Below are 25,623 nucleotides of genomic sequence, written 5' to 3'. Positions count from 1 at the left end.
GTTGGAGATCCCACTTACTGTCAACCCACAGTCAGCCAGTCGATGAGGTCAGCAGAGGAGGTGGAGGAGGATGTGACTAGCCTGGGGATGGGGATGACTCGGTACCCGGGCATTTGCCTGGCCTTGGGGATGTCGCGGTGGTCGGCTCCCTGGCCCGTACCCTGGGGTCTCTCTTTAAAAGGGTGGATAATTGTTAATTTTATAAGAGTTCATGACGCCACCTGTGGTATCTGGTGACAAGCACCAGCGCTGCAGCAGTCCACTGAGGCCGGTGATAAGGCAGCTCGATGGTATAGCTCCCCACAGGTGGAGCTAGGTCTCAGGGCAGCGTATGCAGGGGGAATGCAGGACAGGCGAGACCCAGCTGGGTCAGAGCAAGAATGGGAACGGACACGGTAGTCATTTCAGTACCTTTTACTGGTGGAAATTCAGGCACATCCCGGAGCACTGTAGGGTGAAGGGTGCATATCAGGATCCTCCCCAATGAGCGGGTGTAGGGCCTCCTGTTTCTTGCCTCTGCATAGTAAGTTTCTGACCTGCCTGGAGCTAGACCTAACTTTGTCTCTGTCCTGCGCTGGCTGACCTTGTGGTAGGGCCTTCTCTTGGAGTTCACGCTCCCAGGATGCGGGGCCTAAGCGTCTCCTGGCTCTGTTACATATCAGCACCTTAGCGATCCTGGGACTTGTAGTTCTCCAGGGATTCCGGTTATGCTTTACTGGGTCATAGAGATACCGGTAAGCTCGGATCCTGTGTCCCGTAAATGCTTCGGGGTGAGTTGGTTAAGCTCCTCTGCCCCTTATGTACTAACTCGCCACTCGCCTTCGGCCTACTCGGGCCCTCACTAGGCTATACACACTAACGGCAGCTTGCCGCGCTTCACTGATCTTACGGCACCGGCACACCTTAAGCTCTATCTGGGCTCCCTGAATCTAGCAAGCAGGAGCCTCGTGCTCCACTGCTGAACTATTAACTGCGTTCTCTAGACTAGACTGAGCTCCACTGCAGACTGACCTCTCTTAGGCTTCTCTACTGCAGGAACTCTTCAGAGGAACTGAACTGCCTAGCTCCACCTTCCCTATTTATATCCCTAACGGGCTCCCTCTGTTGGTCTGAGGTGGAAGGTGGAGATGTGTGAATGTTTATGGGGGCCTCTTGTGGAGGATTCCACCAATGCACTCTTCTAGGATCTGTGATACCAAGCGCAGTGGGGCATCACAGATGCTATTGACGACGAGGTTAGGTTGCGCCTTCCTGAACAGAGACGGAGTACTGGAAGCACGTCAACAACTGCATCCTCAACCACAACTCTGCCTCTGACCACAAGTCGTAGTGGCTCTTCAGGTCATATGGGCTCTAAGCCTTGCATAGCCTGGGCATTTATTCAGATCGATAAGGATGACCCAACTCGTGTTATCTGTAATATTTGTCAGCAAAAGCTAAGTAGAGGCCAAAAAATCCATAGTTTGAGTACTTCATGCATGTACCGTCACATGGATATGAAGCATAAGTTGCAGTGGGAAGCTCACTGTGCTACAATGCGGCCTAGCCGGCTGGGCCAACCACCGTCTGCCCCATCTTGTGCATCCGCAGCCTCTTCATCCTCTGTGACTGGGGGGACAGCAGTCACACATGTTTTTGGACGCAGACCTGCCACCTCTTTACCCGCAACACCAGTGTGATTGGCAGGTCGTCAGTTCATTGGGAAGTGGAAACACCTGCTAGTGTTGAGCGCTCTCCGACATCGAGAGCACCACCTTTGGATCAAGGCAACCTAACATGTCCGCCTGCATCTTCCTCACAGACCGGCAGTTTGCCGGGGACACCCTACTCAACACCGTCTAAGCACAACAGTCAGCCCTCGGTCCCTCAGATGTGGAAAAGTAAAAGACCATTTCCTCCTAGCCATGAGAAAGCTAAGAGGTTGAATTTCACCATCTGCAAGCTGTTGGCTACAGAAATGCTGCCTTTCCACCTGGAGGACACAGAGGATTTTCAAGACCTTATGTCCGTCACAGTGCCCCAGTACCAGATGCCCAGTCGGCACTACTTCTCAAAGAAAGGTGTGCCTGCGCTCCACTAGCATGTCGCACACAACATCACCGCTTCTTTGAGAAACTCTGTGTGTGACAGGGTGCACTTCACCACAGACACTTGGACGAGAAGGCATGGACAGGGGCGTTACATGTCGCTGACTGGGCACTGGGTAACTATGGTGACAGCAGGACAAGGGGCTGCTGTCCAAGTCTTACCGTCCCCACGAGTTGTGCGTCAATCTTCTTTATCTCGAAGTTCCTCCACTGCTTCTGCCTCCTCAACCTCCTCTCGGTCCTCCACCTGCACCCAAAGCCTGTCTGGTAATGCCACCTGCTTTCTAACTGCGCAGAAGGAATCCTGCACACCTCCTTACTATGCTGGCAGCAGGGCTCAACGGCATCAGTGTTTACTTTGAAATGTCTGGGAAATGTGAGTCACACAGCTGAGGAGATGTGGTCAGCTCTGGAGACCCAGTTTCATGAAAGGTTGTCTCCACTGGACCTGCAACCAGGGAAGGCCATGTGCGACAATGCTGCAAACCTGGGTGCGGCACTTCACCGGGGCAATGTCACACATGTGCCTTGTATGGCTCACGTGTTGAACCTGGTTGTCCAGCAATTTTTAGCCCACTATCCTGGACTTTATGGCCTTCTGCAGAGGGCACGGTCGCTGTGTGCTCACTTCCGCCGTTCGCATCCCGCAGTTCAACGACTTACATCTCTACAGAAGTCGTTGGGCCTGCCAGTTCACCGGCTGAAATGCGATGTGCCGACATGGTGGAATTCAACTCTGCACATGTTGCAGCGACTGTGGCAGCACCGACAAGCCCTGGTGCAATACGTTCTGACGTATAGCCTGGGCCAACGAGATCCAGAGGTGGGGCAAATCATGCTGCAGGAGTGGTCTCAGATCAGGGACCTATGAAGTTGACGCGCCCCCTGGGCCATGGGGTACCCTGAGCCGGGCCGGTAGACACTGGGGGTTGTAGTCACTGTGGCGGTGACCCAGTCCGTGACCCAGGGCGGTCAATCCAAGGGTAATTTGTATATATGGATTTTAGAATGTCTGACTACGCCACCTGTGGAGTGCGGCCAAAGGGGCCGCCGCTGCGGAACAGTCCTCTGAAGCTGGTGGTTTTGCAGCAACGGTATTATTACTCACCACAGGAAGAGTGTAGCTTCAGGGCAGTGTGGGTGGATGATAGTGGTTGTAGTGCAGGGAGTCAGTAATGAACACAGAGTCCGTGTGATGCCGTCTCAAGATATTACTCACAGTTGTTGTAGTCCAGATTACAGATACCAGAGCAATTTCCCCCGTCGTGCTGTGCATACTCAGTGAGGGGCTCAGTCCACCCCTAGATAGCTCCGGAGTACTTAGCAGGACCCCCTTCTGTGTGTCCTTTCTCTGGCCTTCTCCCTGCACCTCACACCCAGTGACACTTCTATCCGGTATCCTCGGGCCTTAGCGGGTGACGTGTGTTCCGTCCCCTGGGTCCTATGTGGCTACCTTCTTAGTGAGACTGGTGTGGACTTTGGCCTGCAGTACATGAAATGCAGCAGCCTCCGGTTTCTAGTTGAGCCTTGCTGTTTCTCCGCTAGTTGAGGGACCGGTTCCCCTTATCTGGCCTGACCCCTCTACCTCCTGGTAGCAGCGGGAGTACGGGTGGCCTTCTGCACGGCCCATAGCCGTAGGGTCCCTTCGGTTCCTGGAGCCTTCCAGCTCCCACTCCTCTCTTCTCTTCTTCAGTCCTGGGCCTCCCAGGCTAGGCCCGCCTCCGGAGCAGAGCTCATGCCTAGTCTCTGCTCCTGTCACTTTTCCTCCTCTGTCTGGCTTGCTCTTTCTAAGATGGCTTCCTATTTATACTCTCCTTGTCATGTGCTCCCCTAAGCTGCTCCCCTAAGCACCCACTACATAGGACCCTCAAACCAGCTAGGGACCTGGGACTGTGCTCTCCCTTAGGAGCAATCTCGCCCTACCCCCACTGCGGGTATGTGTTGGATGCAGGAGTTAGGGTCCCGAGCCATACGCCTTCCTTACCTGAGGGTGAGATACCACACCTCTGAGTGAGATGCAGTAACTCTGTGGCGACTGAACCCTCAGGGGCGCCACACACCCTTCTGCACAGTTTTGAAATGGCGACGAAGATGTTTAGTGCTGACGACGATGCCATTATCAGCATGACTATTCCGGTGATTTACATGCTGGAGCACACATTAAACAGAATTCAGAGTCAGGTGGTGGGACAAGAGGAGGTGGAGGAAGTAGAGGAGGAGTCGTATGTGGAAGGGATAACATCTCCGAGGTCCAGACGGTTGGCAGCACCAAGGCGGCAGGCATGGGAGGGTGGGGGAGAGGGATTAACCAGGGCGCATGGTAGTAGCCAAACTGTTGAGGAAGGTGCAGGAGCCGAGGAAGAAGTGGAGGACGAACTGGTGATGGGCATGGAAGACTCATCAGATGAGGCAGACCTTGATCACATTTCTGTTGTGCGAGGTTGGAGGGAGAGGGCAGAGGAAGGAAGCATGATTCTTACCTCGCTACCAACACAACAAGGACTTGGTCCTTCTGGATGCGCAAGACACATGAGTGCCTTCTTGCTGCACTACCTGCAACATGACCCCCGGGTTGTCAGAATTCGAAGTAATCCCGACTACTGGGTTGCCACACTCTTAGATCCCCGGTACAAAAGTATATTTGCCGAAATAATTCCTGCCATAAAAAGGTATTGACGAATGCAGGAGTATTAGCAGACGCTGTTGCAGAATCTTACATGTGCTTTTCCACAAAACACCAGTGGTGCACGTAGTGAATCTCACAGTTCTAACTTGCCAACGGTGGGACTGTCGAGTCTTCATCACTCAAACCGTAACAGTAACACAGTATCTGCTGGTAACAGCAATTTTGTGGAATCGTTTCACCACTTTTTTAGACCATCCTTTGGAAGGCCACAGGAGACAAGAAGTCTGACACATAGTCAATGCCTAGAGAGGATGGTACAGGAGAATCTCCAAGTGAACATCGAAGCCATGACTGTGTCACTGGACCCTTGCTCATTTTGGTATTCCAATCTGGAAAAATTGCTGGAGCTCGCCACTCACGCCTTGGAGATCTTGTCATGCCATGCAGCCAGCGTTCTCTCTGAACGTGTGTTCAGCGCTGCTGGTGGTGTGCTGACAGATAAGCGCATGCGGCTGTCCACTGAGAATGTAGACAGACTCACGTTCATAAAGATGAACAAATCATGGATTCGCAAGGACATTTCTACCCCTGTGTCATCCTTGGGAGACTAAAAGCTTGGGGATTTGGTAAAATCACCTCACCAACCGTTTTAAGCAACAGTGGGGCAATTGATGCCACTTAACCCTAGAACGCATGACCATAAAAATCTACACTTTCACATACCTGGGGCCCTTTAGGCCCGTGTGCAGATAACATGGAATAACTCAAACTCAAATGACAAACAACTATATACATGAAGAATACCTAGAGTTTCAAAATTCTAACTAAAGCAATCTTGCAGAAAATAGAAAACAATTAACTGGGCGGGCCTGCAAGGCCACAGGTATGCGTTCTAGGGTTAAGTGGTGTCTGTGCCACAATTTTGGGAGTCCCCTTGCTGTGTCTTACGTGACGTTGGGATCGTCAATTCCAGGTGGGTTGGGTCGCACCCCCCCCCCCTTTTAACTGTAAGAAACTACATACACTATGGCTTGGGGTAACACAGATGGTTGAGTCTGAAGAGCTGTTTACTCAGAGGTCTGCTCCAAATCTTCAGTGTCTGCTAGAATTTTTAACTGCATGTAGCCTAGGCAATACTTTGGGCGTAGTAGCCCAGCTGCGAAGCAAGCTGCACCGCCTGTGTATCTAATAAGAATTTTTAAATGAATCTAGCCTAGGCAGACTGTGGGGACCCCCAACCAAACCCAGACGCTCAGCCCCCCTACCGCCCCCCTTTCATGGACAATACAATAATGTAACTCTTACAACTGGATGGGTGAGGATCGGTCATAGCTTTATTAGCTCTTTATACTCATTCCATTAGAAAGGCATTTTATTTCTAAAATAATTCAGCTTGTTGCAGCATGCCCTGGGTCCCCACTCCGGCAAGTTGGCCAACAAGTGTAACTCTCCAACATGTCCTTTCTATTTCCAGGCCACGGAGGATCCAGCGTACTTGTATGCAGGACTCTGACCCCCATCCATCACTCTTAATGCTTGTTCCACTCCGTCCTCTCGTCCTGACAGGAATATGTCCAGTCCAATATCTATTAAGTGAACACCGTCGGGCTGTATGAGGCCTGCTTTATCTCCTTCCAGTTGTCGGTGTCGTATCACTACACCGCCTCTGTCTCTTCTAAATTTTGCATCCGAATATTTATTACCCGCCTTCTCCATTCGATGGCCGTGATGTCTCGTGCACCTTGCCATACCGCTATCGGCACAGTCTCTGACCATACTATAGCTAATTTTGTGAAAAATTCTCTGAAGCGCTCAGTGTCTAGTTTCATTATTGCCATTAGTTATGCGCTCTTGTGATGACCTAGGTTGTTTCCCCCGGCCTGTATAACTAAGATGACCGGACCTCTTGCCTCTCTCCCTACCTTGATTACCTCCATTAGTACCTGTGGCCATAGCAGGCCTCTAATACCTCTCCAGTTGAAATATGTGTTATGAAACTCTAATTTCCTCCCGCCTGGGCGGACTTTCGCCCTTTTTTGTGCCCAATATATATACGAGTGGCCTATCACTCACACTGTTGGCTTAGCGTCACCTGTAAAAGAAACAAACCACGTTAGGATAACAAGTCCGGTCTTATGTATCTCGCCAAACACGTGGATCGCCATCTCCCTATCCTCTGAACTTCCGTTTCTGACAGTCCTGCTCTTGCTGCTTCCGTGGCCGCACCTATGCGGAATGAGTGTGTCCCGTAATCTTTGGGGTGGTTCCCTGCCGATGTTATGCATTTATTAAATATAGCTTGGAACAGGTATCTTGATAATGGCGTTCCATCAATGTGTGATAGGAAGAAATTACTTTGTGATCTGATGGTTAGATATGTTTTTACTATTGTTACCCGACTCAGTGTACCGTTTGTGGGTTGTAGAAGTACCCAAGTACCCCTGCCCGCTGGAACCGTTTTCGATTGGTGTATACGTAGACGTATTGCATTATTGGCTATGACTACGTCCTGGTGTAATAAGCCTCCACTGGTGGTAATTTTGGATTGAGGGACTAATTCGCTTATACATAGCGCCCCGAAGAAGGCGATCACAAATACAGTAGACATTAGTGTTGCTTCAAATTGTGAGTGTCATGTTAATGGTGTTAGGGATAAGATGTGAGAAATCAGTTTTAGTGACACGGGACGGGACGTCTACATTCCTGACTTGGCTGACCCCTTTTCCACCCTTTTATGGATTGTCTGATGATGAATCTTTGTCACATCTCCCCAATTCAGTAGTTGGAAGTGAAATGCTACTCCGGTCAGACACCGCTGCGCTGACGCCCCTGATATGCACCTCATCATTAGCTGGTGGAGAAATTCTATGGTGACTTGTGATCTGGCTTGTTCACATTGGTCAACCCGTCTGCCTGCTACTAGTCGTGTCCACTCTTCCCATGCCTTACCGTATGCTTGCCACGTTGACGGGGCAACTGACGCTCTGATTAATGGCATCAACTATTCGCCACTAGATCCCATAGGGAGGGTGGGCAACTGTTGCCCGATGGGTGGGCGTTGTGGAAGACCTCTGTGAAAATCTGCCAATTGAATTGTTATAAAGCGTTAGCAGCAGCTTTATACCCCTCAGCATAGTGGCTAGCGCGGACCAATACATTGTGTTTTAGGCACAGGAATGCTAGCCTGCGTAGTAGGCCTAGCACTGGGAGAGACGATGATGCCATCTTATTAATGCAGTGCGCTAGGCTGGTGTTTTGTGTTATGAAGCGTATATTTTTGTTAGCCAGGCGCGCGCCCCATATTTCTATTGCTACCACTATTGGGAAAAATTATTTTCAGGGCTAGATGCAGCTAAAAATTATTATTAATTTCAAAGCTGGTGGAGCTTGGTATAGATGGCCTAATACAATGAGTCCCACACACTGCTAGAAGCCCAAATATTTTTTCAGAGCTAGATGCAGATAAAAATTATTTTTAATTTGCAACCTGATGGAGGTCAGTATAGATGAACTAATAGACCCAGTCCCACACACTGCTAGAAGCCCAAATATTTTTTCAGAGCTAGATGCAGAAAAAAATTATATTAAATTTGCAACCTGATGGAGGTCAGTATAGATGGACTAATAGAACAAGTCCCACACACTGCTAGAAGCCCAAATATTTTTCCAGAGCTAGATGCAGATAAAAATTATTTTTAATTTGCAGCCTGATGGAGGTCAGTATAGATGGACTAATAGAGAAAGTCCCACACACTGCTAGAAGGCCAAATATTTTTTCAGAGCTAGATGCAGACAAAAAATTATTTTTAATTTGCAACCTGATGGAGGTCAGTATAGATGGACTAATAGAGAAAGTCCCACACACTGCTAGAAGCCCAAACATTTTTTCAGAAGTAGATGCAGAAAAAAATGATATTCAATTTGCAACCTGATGGAGGTCAGTATAGATGGACTAATAGAACAAGTCCCACACACTGCTAGAAGCCCAAATTTTTTTTCAGAGGTAGATGCAGAAAAAAATTATATTCAATTTGCAACCTGATGGAGGTCAGTATAGATGGACTATTAGAACAATTCCCACACACTGCTAGAAGGCCAAATTTTTTTTCAGAGCTAGATGAAGAAAAAAATTATATTCAGTTTGCAACCTGATGGAGGTCAGTATAGATGGACTAATAGAACAAGTCCCACACACTGCTAGAAGCCCAAATATTTTTTCAGAGGTAGATGCAGATAAAAATTATTTTTAATGTGCAACCTGATGGAGGTCAGTATAGATGGACTAATAGAGAAAGTCCCACACACTGCTAGAAGGCCAAATATTTTTTCAGAGCTAGATCCAGACAAAAAATTATTTTTAATTTGCAACCTGATGGAGGTCAGTATAGATAGACTAATAGAGAAAGTCCTACACACTGCTAGAAGGCCAAATATTTTTTCAGAGCTAGATGCAGATATAAATTATTTTTAATTTGAAACCTGATGGAGGTCAGTATAGATGGACTAATAGAGAAAGTCCCACACACTGCTAGAAGGCCAAATATTTTTTCAGAGCTATATGCAGAAAAAAATTATATTCAGTTTGCAACCTGATGGAGGTCAGTATATATGGACTAATAGAACAAGTCCCACACACAGCTAGAAGGCCAAATATTTTTTCAGAGGTAGATGCAGATAAAAATTATTTTTAATTTGCAGCCTGATGGAGGTCAGTATAGATGGACTAATAGAGAAAGTCCCACACACTGCTAGAAGGTAAATATTTTTTCAGAGCTACATGCAGACAAAAAATTATTTTGAATTTGCAACCTGATGGAGGTCAGTATAGATGGACTAATAGAGAAAGTCCCACACACTGCTAGAAGCCCAAACATTTTTTCAGAAGTAGATGCAGAAAAAAATGATATTCAATTTGCAACCTGATGGAGGTCAGTATAGATGGACTAATAGAACAAGTCCCACACACTGCTAGAAGCCCAAATTTTTTTTCAGAGGTAGATGCAGAAAAAAATTATATTCAATTTGCAACCTGATGGAGGTCAGTATAGATGGACTAATAGAACAAGTCCCACACACTGCTAGAAGGCCAAATATTTTTTCAGAGCTAGATGCAGAAAAAAATTATATTCAGTTTGCAACCTGATGGAGGTCAGTATAGATGGACTAATAGAACAAGTCCCACACACAGCTAGAAGCCCAAATATTTTTTCAGAGGTGGATGCAGATAAAAATTATTTTTAATTTGCAGCCTGATGGAGGTCAGTATAGATGGACTAACAGAGAAAGTCCCACACACTGCTAGAAGGCCAAATATTTTTTCAGAGCTAGATGCAGACAAAAAATTATTTTGAATTTGCAACCTGATGGAGGTCAGTATAGATGGACTAATAGAGAAAGTCCTACACACTGCTAGAAGGCCAAATATTTTTTCAGAGCTAGATGCAGATATAAATTATTTTTAATTTGCAACCTGATGGAGGTCAGTATAGATGGACTAATAGAGAAAGTCCCACACACTGCTAGAAGGCCAAATATTTTTTCAGAGCTAGATGCAGAAAAAAATTATATTCAGTTTGCAACCTGATGGAGGTCAGTATAGATGGACTAATAGAACAAGTCCCACACACAGGTAGAAGGCCAAATATTTTTTCAGAGGTAGATGCAGATAAAAATTATTTTTAATTTGCAACCTGGGAGGTCAGTATAGATGGACTAATAGAGAAAGTCCCACAAACTGCTAGAAGGCCAAATATTTTTTCAGAGCTAGACGCAGAAAAAAAATTATTTTGAATTTGCAGCGTGATGGAGGTCAGTATAGTTGGACTAATAGAACAAGTCCCACACACTGCTAGAAGGCCAAATATTTTTTCAGAGGTAGATGCAGATAAAAATTATTTTTAATTTGCAACCTGGGAGGTCAGTATAGATGGACTAATAGAGAAAGTCCCACACACTGCTAGAAGGCCAAATATTTTTTCAGAGCTAGATGCAGAAAATAATTATATTCAGTTTGCAACCTGATGGAGGTCAGTATAGATGGACTAATAGAACAAGTCCCACACACAGCTAGAAGGCCAAATATTTTTTCAGAGGTAGATGCAGATAAAAATTATTTTTAATTTGCAACCTGGGAGGTCAGTATAGATGGACTAATAGAGAAAGTCCCACACACTGCTAGAAGGCCAAATATTTTTTCAGAGCTAGATGCAGAAAAAAATTATATTCAGTTTGCAACCTGATGGAGGTCAGTATAGATGGACTAATAGAACAAGTCCCACACACAGCTAGAAGGCCAAATATTTTTTCAGAGGTAGATGCAGATAAAAATTATTTTTAATTTGCAACCTGGGAGGTCAGTATAGATGGACTAATCGAGAAAGTCCCACACACTGCTAGAAGGCCAAATATTTTTTCAGAGCTAGATGCAGACAAAAAATTATTTTGAATTTGCAGCGTGATGGAGGTCAGTATAGATGGACTAATAGAACAAGTCCCACACACTGCTAGAAGGCCAAATATTTTTTCAGAGCTAGATGCAGAAAAAAATTATATTCAGTTTGCAACCTGATGGAGGTCAGTATAGATGAACTAATAGACCAGTCACACACACTGCTAGAAGCCCAAATATTTTTTCAGAGCTAGATGCAGATAAAAATTATTTTTAATTTGCAACCTGATGGAGGTCAGTATAGATGAACTAATAGACCCAGTCACACACACTGCTAGAAGGCCAAATATTTTTTCAAAGCTAGATGCAGACAAAAAATTATTTTGAATTTGCAGCGTGATGGAGGTCAGTATAGATGGACTAATAGAACAAGTCCCACACACTGCTAGAAGGCCAAATATTTTTTCAGAGCTAGATGCAGAAAAAAATTATATTCAGTTTGCAACCTGATGGAGGTCAGTATAGATGGACTAATAGAACAAGTCCCACACACAGCTAGAAGGCCAAATATTTTTTCAGAGGTAGATGCAGATAAAAATTATTTTTAATTTGCAACCTGGGAGGTCAGTATAGATGGACTAATCGAGAAAGTCCCACACACAGCTAGAAGGCCAAATATTTTTTCAGAGGTAGATGCAGATAAAAATTATTTTTAATTTGCAGCCTGATGGAGGTCAGTATAGATGGACTAATAGAGAAAGTCCCACACACTGCTAGAAGGCCAAATATTTTTTCAGAGCTAGATGCAGACAAAAAATTATTTTGAATTTGCAACCTGATGGAGGTCAGTATAGATGGACTAATAGAGAAAGTCCCACACACTGCTAGAAGCCCAAACATTTTTTCAGAAGTAGATGCAGAAAAAAATGATATTCAATTTGCAACCTGATGGAGGTCAGTATAGATGGACTAATAGAACAAGTCCCACACACTGCTAGAAGCCCATTTTTTTTTTCAGAGGTAGATGCAGAAAAAAATTATATTCAATTTGCAACCTGATGGAGGTCAGTATAGATGGACTAATAGAACAAGTCCCACACACTGCTAGAAGGCCAAATATTTTTTCAGAGCTAGATGCAGAAAAAAATTATATTCAGTTTGCAACCTGATGAAGGTCAGTATAGATGGACTAATAGAACAAGTCCCACACACAGCTAGAAGCCCAAATATTTTTTCAGAGGTGGATGCAGATAAAAATTATTTTTAATTTGCAGCCTGATGGAGGTCAGTATAGATGGACAAATAGAGAAAGTCCCACACACTGCTAGAAGGCCAAATATTTTTTCAGAGCTAGATCCAGACAAAAAATTATTTTGAATTTGCAACCTGATGTAGGTCAGTATAGATGGACTAATAGAGAAAGACCTACACACTGCTAGAAGGCCAAATATTTTTTCAGAGCTAGATGCAGATATAAATTATTTTTAATTTGCAACCTGATGGAGGTCAGTATAGATGGACTAATAGAGAAAGTCCCACACACTGCAAGAAGGCCAAATATTTTTTCAGAGCTAGATGCAGAAAAAAATTATATTCAGTTTGCAACCTGATGGAGGTCAGTATAGATGGACTAATAGAACAAGTCCCACACACAACTAGAAGGCCAAATATTTTTTCAGAGGTAGATGCAGATAAAAATTATTTTTAATTTGCAACCTGGGAGGTCAGTATAGATGGACTAATAGAGAAAGTCCCACAAACTGCTAGAAGGCCAAATATTTTTTCAGAGCTAGACGCAGACAAAAAATAATTTTGAATTTGCAGCGTGATGGAGGTCAGTATAGATGGACTAATAGAACAAGTCCCACACACTGCTAGAAGGCCAAATATTTTTTCAGAGCTAGATGCAGAAAAAAATTATATTCAGTTTGCAACCTGATGGAGGTCAGTATAGATGGACTAATAGAACAAGTCCCACACACAGCTAGAAGCCCAAATATTTTTTCAGAGGTAGATGCAGATAAAAATTATTTTTAATTTGCAACCTGGGAGGTCAGTATAGATGGACTAATAGAGAAAGTCCCACACACTGCTAGAAGGCCAAATATTTTTTCAGAGCTAGATGCAGAAAAAAATTATATTCAGTTTGCAACCTGATGGAGGTCAGTATAGATGGACTAATAGAACAAGTCCCACACACAGCTAGAAGGCCAAATATTTTTTCAGAGGTAGATGCAGATAAAAATTATTTTTAATTTGCAACCTGGGAGGTCAGTATAGATGGACTAATCGAGAAAGTCCCACACACTGCTAGAAGGCCAAATATTTTTTCAGAGCTAGATGCAGACAAAAAATTATTTTGAATTTGCAGCGTGATGGAGGTCAGTATAGATGGACTAATAGAACAAGTCCCACACACTGCTAGAAGGCCAAATATTTTTTCAGAGCTAGATGCAGAAAAAAATTATATTCAGTTTGCAACCTGATGGAGGTCAGTATAGATGAACTAATAGACCCAGTCACACACACTGCTAGAAGCCCAAATATTTTTTCAGAGCTAGATGCAGATAAAAAATATTTTTAATTTGCAACCTGATGGAGGTCAGTATAGATGAACTAATAGACCCAGTCACACACACTGCTAGAAGCCCAATTATTTTTTCAGAGCTAGATGCAGAAAATAATTAAATTCAATTTGCAACCTGATGGAGGTCAGTATAGATGGACTAAAAGAACAAGTCCCACACACAGCTAGAAGCCCAAATATTTTTCCAGAGCTAGATGCAGATAAAAATTATTTTTAATTTGCAGTCTGATGGAGGTCAGTATAGATGGACTAATAGACCAAGTCCCACACACTGCTAGAAGCCCAAACATTTTTTCAGAAGTAGATGCAGAAAAAAATTATATTCAATTTGCAACCTGATGGAGGTCAGTATAGATGGACTAATAGAACAAGTCCCACACACTGCTAGAAGCCCAAATTTTTTTTCAGAGGTAGATGCAGAAAAAAATTATATTTAATTTGCAACCTGATGGAGGTCAGTATAGATGGACTAATAGAACAAGTCCCACACACTGCTAGAAAGCCAAATATTTTTTCAGAGCTAGATGAAGAAAAAAATTATATTCAGTTTGCAACCTGATGGAGGTCAGTATAGATGGACTAATAGAACAAGTCCCACACACAGCTAGAAGCCCAAACATTTTTTCAGAGGTAGATGCAGATAAAAATTATTTTTAATTTGCAGCCTGATGGAGGTCAGTATAGATGGACTAATAGAGAAAGTCCCACACACTGCTAGAAGGCCAAATATTTTTTCAGAGCTAGATGCAGACAAAAAATTATTTTTAATTTGCAACCTGATGGAGGTCAGTATAGATGGACTAATAGAGAAAGTCCTACACACTGCTAGAAGGCCAAATATTTTTTTCAGAGCTAGATGCAGATATAAATTATTTTTAATTTGCAACCTGATGGAGGTCAGTATAGATGGACTAATAGAGAAAGTCCCACACACTGCTAGAAAGCCAAATATTTTTTCAGAGCTAGATGCAGAAAAAAATTATATTCAGTTTGCAACCTGATGGAGGTCAGTATAGATAGACGAATAGAACAAGTCCCACACACAGCTAGAAGGCCAAATATTTTTTCAGAGGTAGATGCAGATAAAAATTATTTTTAATTTGCAGCCTGATGGAGGTCAGTATAGATGGACTAATAGAACAAGTCCCACACACTGCTAGAAGCCCAAATATTTTTCCAGAGCTAGATGCAGATAAAAATTATTTTTAATTTGCAGTCTGATGGAGGTCAGTATAGATGGACTAATAGACCAAGTACCACACACTGCTAGAAGCCCAAACATTTTTTCAGAAGTAGATGCAGAAAAAAATGATGTTCAATTTGCAACCTGATGGAGGTCAGTATAGATGGACTAATAGAACAAGTCCCACACACTGCTAGAAGGCCAAATATTTTTTCAGAGCTAGATGCAGAAAAAAATTATATTCAGTTTGCAACCTGATGGAGGTCAGTATAGATGAACTAATAGAACAAGTCCCACACACAGCTAGAAGCCCAAATATTTTTTCAGAGGTAGATGCAGATAAAAATTATTTTTAATTTGCAGCCTGATGGAGGTCAGTATAGATGGACTAATAGAGAAAGTCCCACACACTGCTAGAAGGCCAAATATTTTTTCAGAGCTAGATGCAGACAAAAAATTATTTTTAATTTGCAACCTGATGGAGGTCAGTATAGATGGACTAATAGAGAAAGTCCCACACACTGCTAGAAGCCCAAACATTTTTTCAGAAGTAGATGCAGAAAAAAATGATATTCAATTTGCAACCTGATGGAGGTCAGTATAGATGGACTAATAGAACAAGTCCCACACACTGCTAGAAGCCCAAATTTTTTTTCAGAGGTAGATGCAGAAAAAAATTATATTCAATTTGCAACCTGATGGAGGTCAGTATAGATGGACTAATAGAACAAGTCCCACACACTGCTAGAAGGCCAAATATTTTTTCAGAGCTAGATGCAGAAAAAAATTATATTCAGTTTGCAACCTGATGGAGGTCAGTATAGACGGACTAATAGAACAAATCCCACACACAGCTAGAAGCCCAAATATTTTTTCAGAGGTAGATGCAGATAAAAATTATTTTTAATTTGCAGCCTGATGGAAGTCAGTATAGATGGACTAATAGAGAAAGTCCCACACACTGCTAGAAGGCCAAATATTTTTTCAGAGCTAGATGCAGATAAAAAATATTTTTAATTTGCAACCTGATGGAGGTCAGTATAGATGAACTAATAGACCCAGTCACACACACTGCTAGAAGCCCAATTATTTTTTCAGAGCTAGATGCAGAAAATAATTAAATTCAATTTGCAACCTGATGGAGGTCAGTATAGATGGACTAATAGAACAAGTCCCACACACAGCTAGAAGCCCAAATATTTTTCCAGAGCTAGATGCAGATAAAAATTATTTTTAATTTGCAGTCTGATGGAGGTCAGTATAGATGGACTAATAGACCAAGTCCCACACACTGCTAGAAGCCCAAACATTTTTTCAGAAGTAGATGCAGAAAAAAATTATATTCAATTTGCAACCTGATGGAGGTCAGTATAGATGGACTAATAGAACAAGTCCCACACACTGCTAGAAGCCCAAATTTTTTTTCAGAGGTAGATGCAGAAAAAAATTATATTTAATTTGCAACCTGATGGAGGTCAGTATAGATGGACTAATAGAACAAGTCCCACACACTGCTAGAAAGCCAAATATTTTTTCAGAGCTAGATGAAGAAAAAAATTATATTCAGTTTGCAACCTGATGGAGGTCAGTATAGATGGACTAATAGAACAAGTCCCACACACAGCTAGAAGCCCAAACATTTTTTCAGAGGTAGATGCAGATAAAAATTATTTTTAATTTGCAGCCTGATGGAGGTCAGTATAGATGGACTAATAGAGAAAGTCCCACACACTGCTAGAAGGCCAAATATTTTTTCAGAGCTAGATGCAGACAAAAAATTATTTTTAATTTGCAACCTGATGGAGGTCAGTATAGATGGACTAATAGAGAAAGTCCTACACACTGCTAGAAGGCCAAATATTTTTTTCAGAGCTAGATGCAGATATAAATTATTTTTAATTTGCAACCTGATGGAGGTCAGTATAGATGGACTAATAGAGAAAGTCCCACACACTGCTAGAAAGCCAAATATTTTTTCAGAGCTAGATGCAGAAAAAAATTATATTCAGTTTGCAACCTGATGGAGGTCAGTATAGATAGACGAATAGAACAAGTCCCACACACAGCTAGAAGGCCAAATATTTTTTCAGAGGTAGATGCAGATAAAAATTATTTTTAATTTGCAGCCTGATGGAGGTCAGTATAGATGGACTAATAGAACAAGTCCCACACACTGCTAGAAGCCCAAATATTTTTCCAGAGCTAGATGCAGATAAAAATTATTTTTAATTTGCAGTCTGATGGAGGTCAGTATAGATGGACTAATAGACCAAGTACCACACACTGCTAGAAGCCCAAACATTTTTTCAGAAGTAGATGCAGAAAAAAATGATGTTCAATTTGCAACCTGATGGAGGTCAGTATAGATGGACTAATAGAACAAGTCCCACACACTGCTAGAAGGCCAAATATTTTTTCAGAGCTAGATGCAGAAAAAAATTATATTCAGTTTGCAACCTGATGGAGGTCAGTATAGATGAACTAATAGAACAAGTCCCACACACAGCTAGAAGCCCAAATATTTTTTCAGAGGTAGATGCAGATAAAAATTATTTTTAATTTGCAGCCTGATGGAGGTCAGTATAGATGGACTAATAGAGAAAGTCCCACACACTGCTAGAAGGCCAAATATTTTTTCAGAGCTAGATGCAGACAAAAAATTATTTTTAATTTGCAACCTGATGGAGGTCAGTATAGATGGACTAATAGAGAAAGTCCCACACACTGCTAGAAGCCCAAACATTTTTTCAGAAGTAGATGCAGAAAAAAATGATATTCAATTTGCAACCTGATGGAGGTCAGTATAGATGGACTAATAGAACAAGTCCCACACACTGCTAGAAGCCCAAATTTTTTTTCAGAGGTAGATGCAGAAAAAAATTATATTCAATTTGCAACCTGATGGAGGTCAGTATAGATGGACTAATAGAACAAGTCCCACACACTGCTAGAAGGCCAAATATTTTTTCAGAGCTAGATGCAGAAAAAAATTATATTCAGTTTGCAACCTGATGGAGGTCAGTATAGACGGACTAATAGAACAAATCCCACACACAGCTAGAAGCCCAAATATTTTTTCAGAGGTAGATGCAGATAAAAATTATTTTTAATTTGCAGCCTGATGGAAGTCAGTATAGATGGACTAATAGAGAAAGTCCCACACACTGCTAGAAGGCCAAATATTTTTTCAGTGCTAGATGCAGATATAAATTATTTTTAATTTGCAACCTGATGGAGGTCAGTATAGATGGACTAATAGAGAAAGTCCCACACACTGCTAGAAGGCCAAATATTTTTTCAGAGCTAGATGCAGAAAAAAATTATATTCAGTTTGCAACCTGATGGAGGTCAGTACAGATGGACTTATAGCACAAGTCCCACACACAGCTAGAAGCCCAAATATTTTTTCAGAGCTAGATGCAGATAAAAAATTTTTTTAATTTGCAACCTGATGGAGGTCAGTATAGATGAACTAATAGACCCAGTCACACACACTACTAGAAGCCCAAATATTTTTTCAGAGCTAGATGCAGAAAATAATTATATTCAATTTGCAACCTGATGGAGGTCAGTATAGATGGACTAATAGAACAAGTCCCACACACTGCTAGAAGCCCAAATATTTTTCCAGAGCTAGATGCAGATAAAAATTATTTTTAATTTCCAGTCTGATGGAGGTCAGTATAGATGGACTAATAGACCAAGTCCCACACACTGCAAGAAGCCCAAACATTTTTTCAGAAGTAGATGCAGAAAAAAATGATATTCAATTTGCAACCTGATGGAGGTCAGTATAGATGGACTAATAGAACAAGTCCCACACACTGCTAGAAGGCCAAATATTTTTTCAGAGCTAGATGCAGAAAAAAATTATATTCAGTTTGCAACCTGATGGAGGTCAGTATAGATGGACTAATAGAACAAGTCCCACACACAGCTAGAAGCCCAAATATTTTTTCAGAGGTAGATGCAGATAAAAATTATTTTAAATTTGCAGCCTGATGGAGGTCACTATAGATGGACTAATAGAGAAAGTCCCACACACTGCTAGAAGGCCAAATATTTTTTCAGAGCTAGATGCAGAAAAAAATTATATTCAGTTTGCAACCTGATGGAGGTCAGTATAGATGGACTAATAGAACAAGTCCCACACACAGCTAGAAGCCCAAATATTTTTTCAGAGGTAGATGCAGATAAAAATTATTTTAAATTTGCAGCCTGATGGAGGTCAGTATAGATGGACTAATAGAGAAAGTCCCACACACTGCTAGAAGGCCAAATATTTTTTCAGAGCTAGATGCAGACAAAAAATTATTTTGAATTTGCAACCTGATGGAGGTCAGTATAGATGGACTAATAGAGAAAGTCCTACACACTGCTAGAAGGCCAAATATTTTTTCAGAGCTAGATGCAGATATAAATTATTTTTAATTTGCAAACCTGATGGAGGTCAGTATAGATGGACTAATAGAGAAAGTCCCACACACTGCTAGAAGGCCAAATATTTTTTCAGAGCTAGATGCAGAAAAAAATTATATTCAGTTTGCAACCTGATGGAGGTCAGTATAGATGGACTAATAGAACAAGTCCCACACACAGCTAGAAGGCCAAATATTTTTTCAGAGGTAGATGCAGATAAAAATTATTTTTAATTTGCAACCTGGGAGGTCAGTATAGATGGACTAATAGAGAAAGTCCCACAAACTGCTAGAAGGCCAAATATTTTTTCAGAGCTAGACGCAGAAAAAAAATTATTTTGAATTTGCAGCGTGATGGAGGTCAGTATAGATGGACTAATAGAACAAGTCCCACACACTGCTAGAAGGCCAAATATTTTTTCAGAGCTAGATGCAGAAAAAATTATATTCAGTTTGCAACCTGATGGAGGTCAGTATAGATGGACTAATAGAACAAGTCCCACACACAGCTAGAAGCCCAAATATTTTTTCAGAGGTAGATGCAGATAAAAATTATTTTTAATTTGCAACCTGGGAGGTCAGTATAGATGGACTAATAGAGAAAGTCCCACACACTGCTAGAAGGCCAAATATTTTTTCAGAGCTAGATGCAGAAAAAAATTATACTCAGTTTGCAACCTGATGGAGGTCAGTATAGATGGACTAATAGAACAAGTCCCACACACAGCTAGAAGGCCAAATATTTTTTCAGAGGTAGATGCAGATAAAAATTATTTTTAATTTGCAACCTGGGAGGTCAGTATAGATGGACTAATCGAGAAAGTCCCACACACTGCTAGAAGGCCAAATATTTTTTCAGAGCTAGATGCAGACAAAAAATTATTTTGAATTTGCAGCGTGATGGAGGTCAGTATAGATGGACTAATAGAACAAGTCCCACACACTGCTAGAAGGCCAAATATTTTTTCAGAGCTAGATGCAGAAAAAAATTATATTCAGTTTGCAACCTGATGGAGGTCAGTATAGATGAACTAATAGACCCAGTCACACACACTGCTAGAAGCCCAAATATTTTTTCAGAGCTAGATGCAGATAAAAATTATTTTTAATTTGCAACCTGATGGAGGTCAGTATAGATGAACTAATAGACCCAGTCACACACACTGCTAGAAGGCCAAATATTTTTTCAAAGCTAGATGCAGACAAAAAATTATTTTGAATTTGCAGCGTGATGGAGGTCAGTATAGATGGACTAATAGAACAAGTCCCACACACTGCTAGAAGGCCAAATATTTTTTCAGAGCTAGATGCAGAAAAAAATTATATTCAGTTTGCAACCTGATGGAGGTCAGTATAGATGGACTAATAGCACAAGTCCCACACACAGCTAGAAGCCCAAATATTTTTTCAGAGCTAGATGCAGATAAAATTTTTTTTTAATTTGCAACCTGATGGAGGTCAGTATAGATGAACTAATAGACCCAGTCACACACACTACTAGAAGCCCAAATATTTTTTCAGAGCTAGATGCAGAAAATAATTATATTCAATTTGCAACCTGATGGAGGTCAGTATAGATGGACTAATAGAACAAGTCCCACACACTGCTAGAAGCCCAAATATTTTTCCAGAGCTAGATGCAGATAAAAATTATTTTTAATTTGCAGTCTGATGGAGGTCAGTATAGATGGACTAATAGACCTAGTCCCACACACTGCTAGAAGCCCAAACATTTTTTCAGAAGTAGATGCAGAAAAAAATGATATTCAATTTGCAACCTGATGGAGGTCAGTATAGATGGACTAATTAAACAAGTCCCACACACTGCTAGAAGGCCAAATATTTTTTCAGAGCTAGATGCAGAAAAAAATTATATTCAGTTTGCAACCTGATGGAGGTCAGTATAGATGGACTAATAGAACAAGTCCCACACACAGCTAGAAGCCCAAATATTTTTTCAGAGGTAGATGCAGATAAAAATTATTTTAAATTTGCAGCCTGATGGAGGTCAGTATAGATGGACTAATAGAGAAAGTCCCACACACTGCTAGAAGGCCAAATATTTTTTCAGAGCTAGATGCAGACAAAAAATTATTTTGAATTTGCAACCTGATGGAGGTCAGTATAGATGGACTAATAGAGAAAGTCCCACACACTGCTAGAAGCCCAAACATTTTTTCAGAAGTAGATGCAGAAAAAAATGATATTCAATTTGCAACCTTATGGAGGTCAGTATAGATGGACTAATAGAACAAGTCCCACACACTGCTAGAAGCCCAAATTTTTTTTCAGAGGTAGATGCAGAAAAAAATTATATTCAATTTGCAACCTGATGGAGGTCAGTATAGATGGACTAATAGAACAAGTCCCACACACTGCTAGAAGGCCAAATATTTTTTCAGAGCTAGATGCAGAAAAAAATTATATTCAGTTTGCAACCTGATGGAGGTCAGTATAGATGGACTAATAGAACAAATCCCAAACACAGCTAGAAGCCCAAATATTTTTTCAGAGGTAGATGCAGATAAAAATTATTTTTAATTTGCAGCCTGATGGAGGTCAGTATAGATGGACTAATAGAGAAAGTCCCACACACTGCTAGAAGGCCAAATATTTTTTCAGAGCTAGATGCAGAAAAAAATTATATTCAGTTTGCAACCTGATGGAGGTCAGTATAGATGGACTAATAGAACAAGTCCCACACACAGCTAGAAGCCCAAATATTTTTTCAGAGGTAGATGCAGATAAAAATTATTTTAAATTTGCAGCCTGATGGAGGTCAGTATAGATGGACTAATAGAGAAAGTCCCACACACTGCTAGAAGGCCAAATATTTTTTCAGAGCTAGATGCAGACAAAAAATTATTTTGAATTTGCAACCTGATGGAGGTCAGTATAGATGGACTAGTAGAGAAAGTCCCACACACTGCTAGAAGCCCAAACATTTTTTCAGAAGTAGATGCAGAAAAAAATGATATTCAATTTGCAACCTTATGGAGGTCAGTATAGATGGACTAATAGAACAAGTCCCACACACTGCTAGAAGCCCAAATTTTTTTTCAGAGGTAGATGCAGAAAAAAATTATATTCAATTTGCAACCTGATGGAGGTCAGTATAGATGGACTAATAGAACAAGTCCCACACACTGCTAGAAGGCCAAATATTTTTTCAGAGCTAGATGCAGAAAAAAATTATATTCAGTTTGCAACCTGATGGAGGTCAGTATAGATGGACTAATAGAACAAATCCCAAACACAGCTAGAAGCCCAAATATTTTTTCAGAGGTAGATGCAGATAAAAATTATTTTTAATTTGCAGCCTGATGGAGGTCAGTATAGATGGACTAATAGAGAAAGTCCCACACACTGCTAGAAGGCCAAATATTTTTTCAGAGCTAGATCCAGACAAAAAATTATTTTTAATTTGCAACCTGATGGAGGTCAGTATAGATGGACTAATAGAGAAAGTCCTACACACTGCTAGAAGGCCAAATATTTTTTCAGAGCTAGATGCAGATATAAATTATTTTTAATTTGCAACCTGATGGAGGTCAGTATAGATGGACTAATAGAGAAAGTCCCACACACTGCTAGAAGGCCAAATATTTTTTCAGAGCTAGATGCAGACAAAAATTATATTCAGTTTGCAACCTGATGGAGGTAAGTATAGATGGACTAATAGAACAAGTCCCACACACAGCTAGAAGGCCAAATATTTTTTCAGAGGTAGATGCAGATAAAAATTATTTTTAATTTGCAGCCTGATGGAGGTCAGTATAGATGGACTAATAGAGAAAGTCCCACACACTGCTAGAAGGCCAAATATTTTTTCAGAGCTAGATGCAGACAAAAAATTATTTTGAATTTGCAACCTGATGGAGGTCAGTGTAGATGGACAAATAGAGAAAGTCCCACACACTGCTAGAAGCCCAAACATTTTTTCAGAAGTAGATGCAGAAAAAAATGATATTCAATTTGCAACCTTATGGAGGTCAGTATAGATGGACTAATAGAACAAGTCCCACACACTGCTAGAAGCCCAAATTTTTTTTCAGAGTTAGATGCAGAAAAAAATTATATTCAATTTGCAACCTGATGGAGGTCAGTATAGATGGACTAATAGAACAAGTCCCACACACTGCTAGAAGGCCAAATATTTTTTCAGAGCTAGATGCAGAAAAAAATTATATTCAGTTTGCAACCTGATGGAGGTCAGTATAGATGGACTAATAGAACAAATCCCAAACACAGCTAGAAGCCCAAATATTTTTTCAGAGGTAGATGCAGATAAAAATTATTTTTAATTTGCAGCCTGATGGAGGTCAGTATAGATGGACTAATAGAGAAAGTCCCACACACTGCTAGAAGGCCAAATACTTTTTCAGAGCTAGATCCAGACAAAAAATTATTTTTAATTTGCAACCTGATGGAGGTCAGTATAGATGGACTAATAGAGAAAGTCCTACACACTGCTAGAAGGCCAAATATTTTTTCAGAGCTAGATGCAGATATAAATTATTTTTAATTTGCAACCTGATGGAGGTCAGTATAGATGGACTAATAGAGAAAGTCCCACACACTGCTAGAAGGCCAAATATTTTTTCAGAGCTAGATGCAGACAAAAATTATATTCAGTTTGCAACCTGATGGAGGTAAGTATAGATGGACTAATAGAACAAGTCCCACACACAGCTAGAAGGCCAAATATTTTTTCAGAGGTAGATGCAGATAAAAATTATTTTTAATTTGCAGCCTGATGGAGGTCAGTATAGATGGACTAACAGAGAAAGTCCCACACACTGCTAGAAGGCCAAATATTTTTTCAGAGCTAGATGCAGACAAAAAATTATTTTGAATTTGCAACCTGATGGAGGTCAGTATAGATGGACTAATAGAGAAAGTCCCACACACTGCTAGAAGCCCAAACATTTTTTCAGAAGTAGATGCAGAAAAAAATGATATTCAATTTGCAACCTGATGGAGGTCAGTATAGATGGACTAATAAACAAGTCCCACACACAGCTAGAAGCCCAAATATTTTTTCAGAGGTGGATGCAGATAAAAATTATTTTTAATTTGCAGCCTGATGGAGTTCAGTATAGATGGACTAATAGAGAAAGTCCCACACACTGCTAGAAGGCCAAATATTTTTTCAGAGCTAGATGCAGACAAAAAATTATTTTTAATTTGCAACCTGATGGAGGTCAGAATAGATGGACTAATAGAGAAAGTCCTACACACTGCTAGAAGGCCAAATATTTTTTCAGAGCTAGATGCAGATATAAATTATTTTTAATTTGCAACCTGATGGAGGTCAGTATAGATGGACTAATAGAGAAAGTCCCACACACTGCTAGAAGGCCAAATATTTTTTCAGAGCTAGATGCAGAAAAAATTATATTCAGTTTGCAACCTGATGGAGGTCAGTATAGATGGACTAATAGAACAAGTCCCACACACAGCTAGAAGGCCAAATATTTTTTCAGAGGTAGATGCAGATAAAAATTATTTTTAATTTGCAGCCTGATGGAGGTCAGTATAGATGGACTAATAGAGAAAGTCCCACACACTGCTAGAAGGCCAAATATTTTTTCAGAGCTAGATGCAGACAAAAAAATATTTTGAATTTGCAACCTGATGGAGGTCAGTATAGATGGACTAATAGAGAAAGTCCCACACACTGCTAGAAGGCCAAATATTTTTTCAGAGCTAGATGCAGATATAAATTATTTTTAATTTGCAACCTGATGGAGATCAGTATAGATGGACTAATAGAGAAAGTCCCACACACTGCTAGAAGGCCAAATATTTTTTCAGAGCTAGATGCAGAAAAAAATTATATTCAGTTTGCAACCTGATGGAGGTCAGTATAGATGGACTAATAGAACAAGTCCCACACACAGCTAGAAGGCCAAATATTTTTTCAGATGTAGATGCAGATAAAAATTATTTTTAATTTGCAACCTGGGAGGTCAGTATAGATGGACTAATAGAGAAAGTCCCACACACTGCTAGAAGGCCAAATATTTTTTCAGAGGTAGATGCAGACAAAAAATTATTTTGAATTTGCAGCGTGTAGGAGGTCAGTATAGATGGACTAATAGAACAAGTCCCACACACTGCTAGAAGGCCAAATATTTTTTCAGAGCTAGATGCAGAAAAAAATTATATTCAGTATGCAACCTGATGGAGGTCAGTATAGATGGACTAATAGAACAAGTCCCACACACAGCTAGAAGCCGAAATATTTTTTCAGAGGTAGATGCAGATAAAAATTATTTTTAATTTGCAACCTGGGAGGTCAGTATAGATGGACTAATAGAGAAAGTCCCAC

Source organism: Phyllobates terribilis, unplaced genomic scaffold, assembly GCF_046119375.1.
Source record: "Phyllobates terribilis strain yellow unplaced genomic scaffold, ASM4611937v1 Scaffold_7__3_contigs__length_470593459, whole genome shotgun sequence".
Lineage (NCBI taxonomy): Eukaryota > Metazoa > Chordata > Amphibia > Anura > Dendrobatidae > Phyllobates > Phyllobates terribilis.
The sequence above is the reverse complement of the archived record's forward strand: the minus strand, read 5'-3'. Positions refer to the sequence as shown.